The following is a 10,477-nucleotide window of genomic DNA, read 5'->3' on the forward strand; positions in this document are numbered from 1 at the left end:
AAGTAGGAGTCTTGGGTCACGCCACCAGGAAAGAGGAGAACCCCCTGTTTCCGCATGTAGGGGCCAGTGACCCACATCTCCACGTGCCAAGCGCTACTGTAGGTATCCATGGTAAGCAGCTTGCGGGATGCTGTGGTGATGAAAACCAAGTAGCAGATGGAGGTGACAAACACTGCAGAAGAAGAATGGCTCCAGAGCATGGCACAGGAACAGAAGCAAACTGCATGGGAGGGAGGATGGGGAGGAGTCAGGAGCTGTTGAAGCTGATGGTTCTGCTGAAATAAGTGCTCATCAAATGGCACTGAGAGCCACTCGGCACGAATGCGGTGACTCCTGCTGCAGCATGGTCCCATGGAGTCACCTCTCTGTCTGTTCTAGTATGGTAAGCTGTCTCCAGGGAGCAATCTCTGCAGCGTGATGAACAGTGAGGAGAGAGAAGTATCCAGGACACAGCTCTCTCCAAAATGGACTGCTGCCATACATACATTCCTGTTTCTCGTCCCTTCTCAATGGGGATGCTTTTGCATTACTATGCACATTTGTAGCTTGTGTGAGTGTATCTGAGCTTGCCCAGTTGAATGGTGTTGGCTGTGGTGGTGAAGGTGTCAGCAATAACCTTCCAGGACCTTGGGAGGAATGTTGTAGGACCCACAGTGAAGTCTCTACAGCCTTGTTGTTAGATTCCCATGTGAACTGATGAATTTGAAGGATTAGCCTCGATGGCTTTATGCGACTTGCAGTGTGGTTGCAGTGCAGACACAGCTGAGGTATAACTTCTAGCAGTCAAAGGTTAAAGTACCTGTGCTCATGTTCTTAGACTAGAAATGAAGCCACTCCAAAATGGGAATTTTTAAGAACCACTGTAGGACAAAGGAAGGGTGGCACCACCTGTCTTCAGTATTCAGAAGGATCTCTTCTGCCATCTATTGCCATGTACAGCTCACCACATGCCCGTGTGAAGGAGAAAAAAATTCCTGTGCAATCTCAGGTGAGACAACCCTGGAGAAAGTGGATTTAAAAGAGCCATTGTCTTACAGAAATAGATTGTCCAGATCCTACACTTACTTGTAGAGGAATAAGTCTTTGGACATGGATTTATGGACAAGTCTGTAGGACAGTTGCTATAGTGTGGTTGGTAACAAAGGCAGATAACTGTAGGAAAACAGCTTTTCAGGAGCTTCATTCAGCCGCCATGTCCTCATTTGGTCATCCTTCCACTGCTCCTTCTCCCTGGGCAGCAGCTGATAAACCCTCCTCTGCTTGCCACAGCCACCAGCACATGGGATGGGTAGAAGTGTTTAAGTATTTGGTGGTAATTAATGTACTTAAAAGCTAAATCAGCCTTTGTCCAGCTGCTGAAGGCTGGGCTGGAAGCATCCCATCATTGAGAAGCTTGAAGGCAGATGTGTGGTTTCGCAATTGTATGGTGCTGGAGTTGTGCCATGGTAACTCCAGGTCCTGTTTTGCTCTGACCATGATAAGAGAGTTTGAGACCCTGTGTGCAATGCCAGTTGTGTATAAAAAACATAGACTGTTTCTCCATCAAGTCCAAATAAACCAGTTGCAGCAGTAGGATGAGAGGAGACTCATGCTCTTGGAGAAGGGCTGCAAGCTGGACCAGTTATGCTTCTGTTTTGGTTTGTTTTTTTTGGGTTATGTTATTGCTCCTCTTTGCTTCTGCCTATCTTGAGATCTGTGGAGGGGACTTAAGTTCACACTGGGAAACGCTACTGCTAACATCAGGATAGCATCAAAATTTCCTGGCCACCATGGATGTTTCAGGACAAAAACCAGGGCATTTTAATACCCAATGTGATTCATCCCTCTCAAGGTTATCTAGACCACTGAAACACCCGAACTGCCTAGATCCAGAGCTGAAATCTGAATGCAGTGTTAGTTTTCTACAAGTTCCTCTGTACCATCTAACATGACCCTCAGTCTGGGAGACAAGGTCTGTGTCCCTGTGTCATTGTGGCCGCTCGTATCTGTGAGGTGTAGCATGTTTGAGGCTTCTGTAAGGTGGTTGGAGTTGCCTAGTTCCTCCACAGTTAATGTGGTGGGGGATGGCAACCAGTGTCCAGTGGCTTTTAAGAACTCCCACTTGTTGTTGATTGTAATTCTGGAGCCCTGTTCGTTAAGAACTGGTCATCCTCTAGAAGATTACTATTTGGAGTGAATGCCTTGGGCTTGTTCTCAGGAGTGAAAGGGTGAAATACAGCTTAGCCATGCTTCCTGCTGGCGTGGGATAAGCATTTCCCGGTGTCGCATGAAGGTTGATACCTCCAGCACCAAGTTTTGCTTGCTCACCTTGGGCTTGCCTAGAGGTGCCTGTCACATGGTTGATTTTCTTTGAGTTGGAAATTACACACTTGATAATCATCTGATCTGCAGCAGACAACTGGCTATTAAAGCCTAAATCACTTTTTGTTTTGTTTTTAATAAACAAGGCTACACACACAATGAGTCTTTGCATACAGGCGTGTTGGGTACTAGACCAGGTGTTGTGTTGTACAGTACAATTAAATCCAGTGTGTAAGTTGTGTATCAACTCTGAGGAGAACAAAAGCTGTTGTGCTTCAGACCTGATCCAGATCAGGGTAGGGACAAGTAAAACTTGGAGATAACTATTTCACCAACTCAGCAAAGTGTCATAGTAAGGAAATAAATAACCCAGGTACACGGCAGAGTGGAAACTATAATGCTAAGTAGCACAGAGTGGTCAGAGGAAAAGCAAAGATGGGTGAGGTAGCTCACCAGTCCGTGTCAGAGCCCTCCCTGAGATGTGTGCTCGTGGCTGATGGAAAAAAGTAAATACACGGAGCACTGAATTTCTGCTGCCCAGATCGAGAGGCGTAATATTGAATGAGATTTGGGAACTGCAAAGCTGAACTGAACAATAATGGAACCAAACTCTCCCCGTTTAAAGATGTGTTTTGATAGAGGATGGTTCCTCACCAGCCAGGATTAGATCAGGCAGGAAGCGAGTCTGTGTTCCGACCGACCTACGCAGCGTTTAGTGAAAGCTAATACCAGCTCATTGCCACTTGTTAGTAGTAGCGATTTTAATGTGATAAAAGTAAATACCTACAAATACTTACATTGCAGTTTCTCAGGAGGAGAAGTGACAAAAGCAATGTAACCAAATATTGATGCTGCTTTTAGAAAGACAGAGGCGTAGATTCCTTTGCATTAGCTTGCAGGCTGCTTGCTAGCAGCTCAGAAAGCGAAAACCACACTGTATTAAGAAGGGAAATGGGAAAGAAGCACAAAACGGTGACAGCCAGGCAGCTACTTAAGTGACAGTTCCTGTAGAGTTTGGAAATCGCACTCTAGTGGTGTCCTTATAAAGAAGGAGAAACATCAGGCAACAGAAAAGCAGTCAGCAAGGAAGGCAAAAGTGAAGTTCAAGGACTAAGCGAAAGGTTGCGAGACCAAACAGCAGGTAAATATTGTCACGTATAACACACAGGAGGGCTTGTGGAAACCTGCAGATATCTGGAGATCAGAGAATGTTTGACAAAGATAGTTTGTTTTGTAAATCTCTTGCCAGTTGAGATGCTCGGGTGTGAGGACAGCCTCTCAACCCCGGAGTTTATTGTAAATAGATTGGTATGAACACATCCGTATTATCAATTCAGTTGTGCATATTGTTATTGTATATGTTTTATAGGACTCATGCTTTGCTTTCACTCGGGAGTTAAGGAATAATAAACTAAAAATAGTCAGATTTTTGTACCAGCGAACAACTAAATCTTGCATCCTGATAATTTAATACCTGGTTTGTAGCTAACACAGCATGTACTTGTACCTGGAGTATTAACGTTTACTAAATTTAACATAGGCTGAGCTTTGCTTTGCAAAGAAAAGACCACCTTTGTGTAGTGGATGTTTTCTTCCTAAAAATGCCCTTTTCTACAAGCTAAAGGAATGGTGCTGGGATATTCTATTTTAAAAAACATTTCTGAAGTATTTTTAGGTAACGCAGACTGTAGTGTTTTTATTCTAAAGGATGCAATTTGGTTAAAATATTCAACAAAAAACAAAATTCCAGTCTAGGAAAGCTTCAAAAAGGGTATTTTGTGTTGGAGAGAAATGTTTTCCAACCTAGTCTGAGTTTGTATGTACACTTGAGATATTTTTGTTGTGGAGTTTTAGTCTCTGGCTGTAATTTGCTGTCTCGGATTAAACAGTCAGTTCAGCAGATGAGAAGCGTACCAAGAGGTGATGAAGCTTCCTTAGCCTCGGGCTTTTTTGAAATTCATGTCATAGGTAGGTGCTTAAAGTCTCTCAAAAGCAGTAGAAAGATAAAAACATTATGTTGAGAGAAGGAGAATTACTGTTTATTTTTAAATAGTCTGGATATTTCTGTCTGTGTCTCGGGTGTTTGTACAATGTTTAGATGTGGTATTATTTTGAGTTCTTTCCTCATCCTTTTCCTTCTTGCAAAGTTTTGTCTGCGGATTTGCATGTCTTACATAGCCTGTACCCTTTTTTTTTTTTGATGAAGACAGAGCAAGCAATTTATTTTGAGGACACAAACAGGATTTTTGTTGTTCTTTTTGCCACTCTTGGCCAACCTGTCTCCTGTTGCCAAATGAGCACGCTGAATAGGTTGTTCCAGTAGAAATCATCGCGTTAACAAGCAAAGAGCAAAGCAGCACTGGTGATGTTGTGTTTTTATCACACACAAAATGTCTTTCAGAGCACTTTTATCACTCCATACCTACCCTGCCTTGCTCAGAGGTGGTGTGTGAGTAGGAAGGGCTGTTATAGGCTTGATCTGGTGTAACCGTAGTGGAGGGGGATACCTCCTCTTTTGGCAGCAGCTTCACACTTGTATTGGATTAAGTGTAATGTGAAACCATACCCGAAATAATTGGTTTTATGCTTCTAGTGGTTTTCCTGGGGACATATGAGGTTATTAAGATGCATACACTCCTTCACAAGGAAACAGTTTTAAGTTGTTGCCCGTGTTTGAAATGTGTATGTTTTTCCTTTGCTGACCCACCCTTGAAACTGGTCATCTTTACAGAAATCTGGAGCAAAGGCTTGTTTAAAAGCTTGGGTTTTGTTTCCTGAGCTCAGTGCCTCATCCTAATGTGTTGTAGCTACAGAATAGCTTGTTCCTTGCTCACGGCTTGCTCTGTACACCCTCAGGCATTGAAGCAGAAGCCCATGGAGCACGTGCCCATCCATGCAAAGAACAGTAGTTGTTGCAGAAACCTAAAGGATGCTGCAGTCACAAAAGGGTGCCTTCATTTATCACAGAATCACAGAATGTCAGGGATTGGAAGGGACCTCGAAAGATCATCCAGTCCAACCCCCCTGCCAGAGCAGGAATCTAAATGAGATCACACAGGAAGGCGTCCAGGCGGGTCTTGAATGTCTCCAGAGAAGGAGACTCCACACCCTCCCTGGGCAGCCTGTCCCAGGGCTCCGTCACCCTCACTGTAAAGAAGTTTCTTCTCAAGTTTAAGCAGAACCTCCTGTGTTCCAGCTCACACCCATTGCCCCTTGTCCTACCATTGGGCATCACTGAGAAGAGCCTGGCTCCATCCTCCTGACATTCACCCTTAACATATTTATAAACATCAATGAGGTCACCCCTCAGTCTCCTTTTCTCCAGGCTAAAGAGCCCCAGCTCCCTCAGCCTTTCCTCATCAGGGAGATGCTCCACTCCCTTCATCATCTTGGTGGCTCTGTGCTGGACTCTCTCCAGCAGTTCCCTGTCCTTCCTGAACTGTGGGGCCCAGAACTGGACACAATATTCCAGATGTGGCCTCACCAGGGCAGAGTAGAGGGGGAGGAGAACCTCTCTTTGACCTACTAAGGGAGACTCCACAACCTCCCTGGGCAGCCTGTTCCAGTGCTCCGTCACCCTCACTGTAAAGAAGTTCCTTCTGAAATTTAAGCGGAAAAGTAGCATTTACTAGCATTTGTAAATCAAACTGGTGGTGTTTACACCCTGTAACTGCTCAGACTTTCAATAAAAAATTGATATTTCATAAGGAGCAGGCATGTTCTTGTGACACTAGTGAGTTCAAAGCAAGCAGGAGGAAGTCCAGCAAACATCAACAGAGGTGTGAGAGGAGAAGCACCTCAGACACATCTGACCATACAGCAACAAGTCTCTACGGCCTCCCCAGGAAGCGGCAGAAGTTGATGGTGGTAGGCTGAAGCTGGGTGGAGGGAAAGGTCTGGCATTTTCACTGTCCTCGCTAGAATGAAGGGTCCCTGTAGGAGAGTGGTGGGCAGTGAAGAGCCAGTGATGCTGCCAGGCCAGGCCATGCAAAACGAGTGGGGAATTGTTGGTACTGGAGAAGGACAGCTGGTGGACAGTGCATTTTCAAGCCAGACCTAACCAAAAGTACTTTTAATTCACTAATTCATTTCCTGTCTGTGCCAAACTTACAAATCAGTCCCTAATTCTCTTTCAAAGCTCTAGGAACCGATAATAGGGATGCTGCAAACAGCCCTGGCTGATCCTTCCTGCAAAGGGTTAATTTTGACCCATGAAACAGGCTGAACCTTTACTTTTTGGGGTGGTGGTGATTGTGGAGCCCTCCTCCCTGCTCATCTTTGATCACATGAACTTTGAGCAGGTAGATTCAGAGATGCAGTGAGTGCATAGGGTTTGTCTTTAACGGCTAAGCTGAGTAAGCACATTGATGGGGAAGGATCCCCGTGCAGATGAGAGCAGCAGGCAGGGTTGCTTGCTAACCCTTATAGTCTGTTTTTTTTGGCGAGAGCGTACGTTTTGTGCAGAGCAGAAGCCAACACACAGCATTTTTCTCTGGCCACATGTGTGGTTTTGCTGATAGAAATGTAGTTGGTTGAAATTAAAATCTCATTCATGCTGTGCAAGAGTCCTCCATCTGCTTGAAGGAACAGAGCTTTGCAAGGCAATCTGAGTTATTTTGGGGGATATACAGGCACATCTATACAAGACCTTCATTCTGGAAAGATAATTGTTCCTAGATGTGAGGAAATATATGTGTTCAATCGTCTTTTAGTTCCAGTTCAGAAATTATAAGCACCATGATAAAAAAACCCATAATTATAAACATGACACTATATTTGCCATTAAGGAGATGAAAATAAGCAGTAAGAATGGCTGGTGGTTTTTGTTGTTTGGGAGGGTGGGAGTTGGGATAGGGAGAAAATCGCTGTTGCTACTTTTGTTCTATGTCATTAGGGGTGGTGTGTATACAAACACTGCTGGGATTTTCACTTTTTTCTTTCCTATTTTAGCCACAAAATTGTAGAAGTTTGAAATACAGTAACAAACCTCTTCTTACCCATCTATTTAATATCCATGAAAAAGGAGCAGTGTGCCAATTAGGTGTTTCATCTACACTGAATGATAACTGTGCTTTCCTTAAGTCGTAACAGTCAAGCCTGCCATGGAGTGACGAGACCTGGTTTTTCCTTCAGTGTTGTTTGGTCTGTGTTTCAGTTTGATATTATGGAAATACTTTGCTATTAGGGAAGAAAATGACATAAAATTGCATCCTTTCTCAATGAGGTTTTAAGTTCTTTCAGTAGCTTCTCTCCTTTTTAAAGCTGTAATAAAGATCATAATTAGAATCCCAGTTGCTTAAGTAAAGAAATTAGCATGTTCTTAAATGCTGAGCTGAGTCAGGTTCCCAGCCAGACCCCCTCCGGGTATCTGTCCTGCCCCAAAGCGCTTTCCCTAATACCAATTTGTGTTCTAGTCCATATCATATTCATATTCATTGCCACCTAGCAGTTAATCAGAGCCTTTGGATAGGTTTGAAATAATTTGTAGCCTGATTGCCAAAACCACCTGCATCCATTCATCTCCTACAGCCACACCTGGGCGTGCACTCGGACTTAGCAGAGAGCGTCAGTCCAGTACCAGAACTGAGGCAGATTCACTCCATGCATGTCCTTCAAATTCTTTAAAGGACATTTCTTACAAATTTGTCACAAATACTACTTAACCCCACCCTGGATATCCTTGCTTACTATCTTCTAGGCTGTGGCCAAGGGAACAAAAATCTGGTGGCTTTTACCTGGTATTTTTCCTGCCAAAAATATATTTCCCTAAAGGTTTTGACTTGTTTTTGTAGAACTGGGCATTAACATAGATACCTTATCTATTAATATATCATTTTACCATGTAAATAAGATTCTAGCAGATTGGAATAAATTAAAATGGGGCTAAAATAAATATCATTTGTAAATTAATTAAAAACAAGAAGCAAAGAACACTAACACTTAAAAAGAAAAAAGACTTTTTCATGGTGCAAACTACAGATTTAATTTCCAAATAAATGAATGGTAAACTATAATTCTATGATGTGCAAGAAAATATTCCGAACATATGAAATAGCAGTCACAGATTTTTAGTCAAGATGTTCCCTTTCTGGTTTTCCAAACTGTCACAGAATGTACCAAAGGGTAAAGCAAATAAAATCCTGTATTCGCAATTGCCCCAGGTAGGGGTACGATATTGGTGGGAGATGGATCCAGATCTCTGTCTTTGTCTCCTCTTTTTTTTTTCTTAACAGTGAATTTTTATGTCATGACATCTCATCTCTCCTGCAAGTTCTACCTAACGTGCTTCTGATGTGCTCTTGTTTCCACAGGCCAAGGCTGCAAGCACAAAGGAAGTTTGCTCAGTCCCAGCCAAACAGTCCCAGCACAACTCCTATAAAGATAGTGGAGCCGTTGTTACCCCCTCCCGCCACTCAGATTTCTGACCTCTCCAAAAGGAAGCCCAAGACAGAAGATTTCCTCACTTTCCTCTGTCTTCGAGGTAGGAATCTCGCAGCAGCCTGGGGGGACAGTCTCATTCAGAGAACGAGCCATAGCACTGCACATGGAGTAGCAGCCAGATTAATGTCCTGGTGCTACACCTGAATATACTGCGGGCGCTTAAACTCTCAGCAATTTGCCTGTATCTGCAGCAGGAGCATTTGAGTTCATGGTTGTAAAGACCATAAAATAAGACTGGTAATAGTGGAAAGGGAAATTTCTTTTATGCTTAGCACTCTGTTATCTTGAATGGGTTTTTGTTTAGCTCTCTCAAGTCCTCCCCATCCTCCCTTAGTGTTGTCTGACTATAAACTGAAGAAGTGCTCAACTTGCCTGAGTACTTGTTCCTGCAAGAGGAGAAATCTGGTTGGAAATTCCCCTTCTCTACCTACTCACGGTCCTTTATTGTTCAATCTGAGTGAGGCTTTTCATCTGCCGGGAGGTGGAGGGGTTACCGTTGTTCTTAGCTGCCCCAGGAGCTGGATTGTTCCCATGGTGATAATTAAAACAGGTGAGCTCCTCCACTCTGCATCCCACGTGCAGACTGAAGTTGTACAGTGAGATACCTGAGTTGTCTCACAGCAGCAGGTACCTGAGCCTGGCTGGAGCTGTATGGTGTGTGACTGGGATCACTGGTGTGTGCCTGCAAGCCTGCACATCAGACCTGGGGAACCTTAACGTGAGGTACAGCTGGCTGCCCAGATTAGGCTAAAGAAGGAGACTTTCTTTAACAGGAGTGGTCATTTTTCTTGGGACTTTCCATGGCCCTGTGTCCCAAATCATGTACTGAAGATAGCATCTTTCAGTTTAATCTCCCAGTTGTGGTGTTGGCTCTCGTGGTACGTTTCTCTTTTGGCAGTTGACCCCCCTGTACTGGTGCGGCCTCACCTCCAGCACTGGGGGCAGTTTTGGGCGGCACAGGATAAAAAGGGATCTAAAGCTCCTGGAGAGTGTCCAGAGGAGGCCACTAAATTGGTGAAGGGCTTAGAGGAGAAGCTGTACGAGGAGAGGCTTGGTTTGTTCAGCCTGGAGAAGAGGAGACTGAGAGGAGATCTCATCACAGTCTAGAACTTCCTCCCAAGGGGAAGAGGAGGGGCAGGCGCTGATCTCTTCTCTCTGGTCACCAACAATAGGACCAAGGGAAATGGCAAGAAGATGTGCAAGGGGAGGTTGAGGTTGGCCATGAGGAAAAGGATCTTCAGGCAGAGGGTGGTGGAGCACTGGAACAGGCTCCCCGGGGAGGTGCTCATGGCACCAAGCCTGACAAGATTCCAGCAGCATTTGGCCAACATGTGCCCTCAGGGACATGGTCTGAATGTTGGGCTTGTCCTGTGCAGGGACAGGAGTTGGACTCCATGATCCTTGTGGGTTCCTTCCAGCTCATAACATTCTATGATTCTATGATTCTTTCAGTTTAATCTCCCAATTTTTGTGTTAGCTCTCGTGGTATGTTTCTCTTTCGACAGTTGACCCACCTGTCCCCTTACCTAGTCACTCCTCCATCCTTGATGTGCTGGAACGATACCTCTTGCTGTTGTTTTGTCCCGCTACTTGCTGCATTTTTTACAGATAGGGCTCATCTGCAAAAGTTTTACCTAATGGATTGAGTCCTTCAAAGCTCGTTTTTGAGTTCTCCTTTCCAATTCTGAGGTCTCTGTTTCATCTGCAAGCAGGACTGGTCAACACCACCCAGAGC

General features: G+C 44.4%; 1 protein-coding gene across 1 annotated transcript in view; it reads left to right on the top strand.

The window, feature by feature from the left end:
* The first annotated feature begins 8,614 nt into the window (after nucleotides 1–8,614).
* Nucleotides 8,615–10,477, top strand: part of JARID2 (jumonji and AT-rich interaction domain containing 2) — a 68,304-nt gene continuing 66,441 nt past the window's right edge. The window contains exon 1 of the mRNA XM_010167149.2: nucleotides 8,615–8,782. The gene's annotated coding sequence lies outside the window, so the exon portion shown is untranslated. The remainder of the gene's footprint in view (nucleotides 8,783–10,477) is intronic.

Source organism: Antrostomus carolinensis, unplaced genomic scaffold (assembly GCF_000700745.2).
Source record: "Antrostomus carolinensis isolate BGI_N321 unplaced genomic scaffold, ASM70074v2 scaffold9484, whole genome shotgun sequence".
NCBI lineage: Eukaryota > Metazoa > Chordata > Aves > Caprimulgiformes > Caprimulgidae > Antrostomus > Antrostomus carolinensis.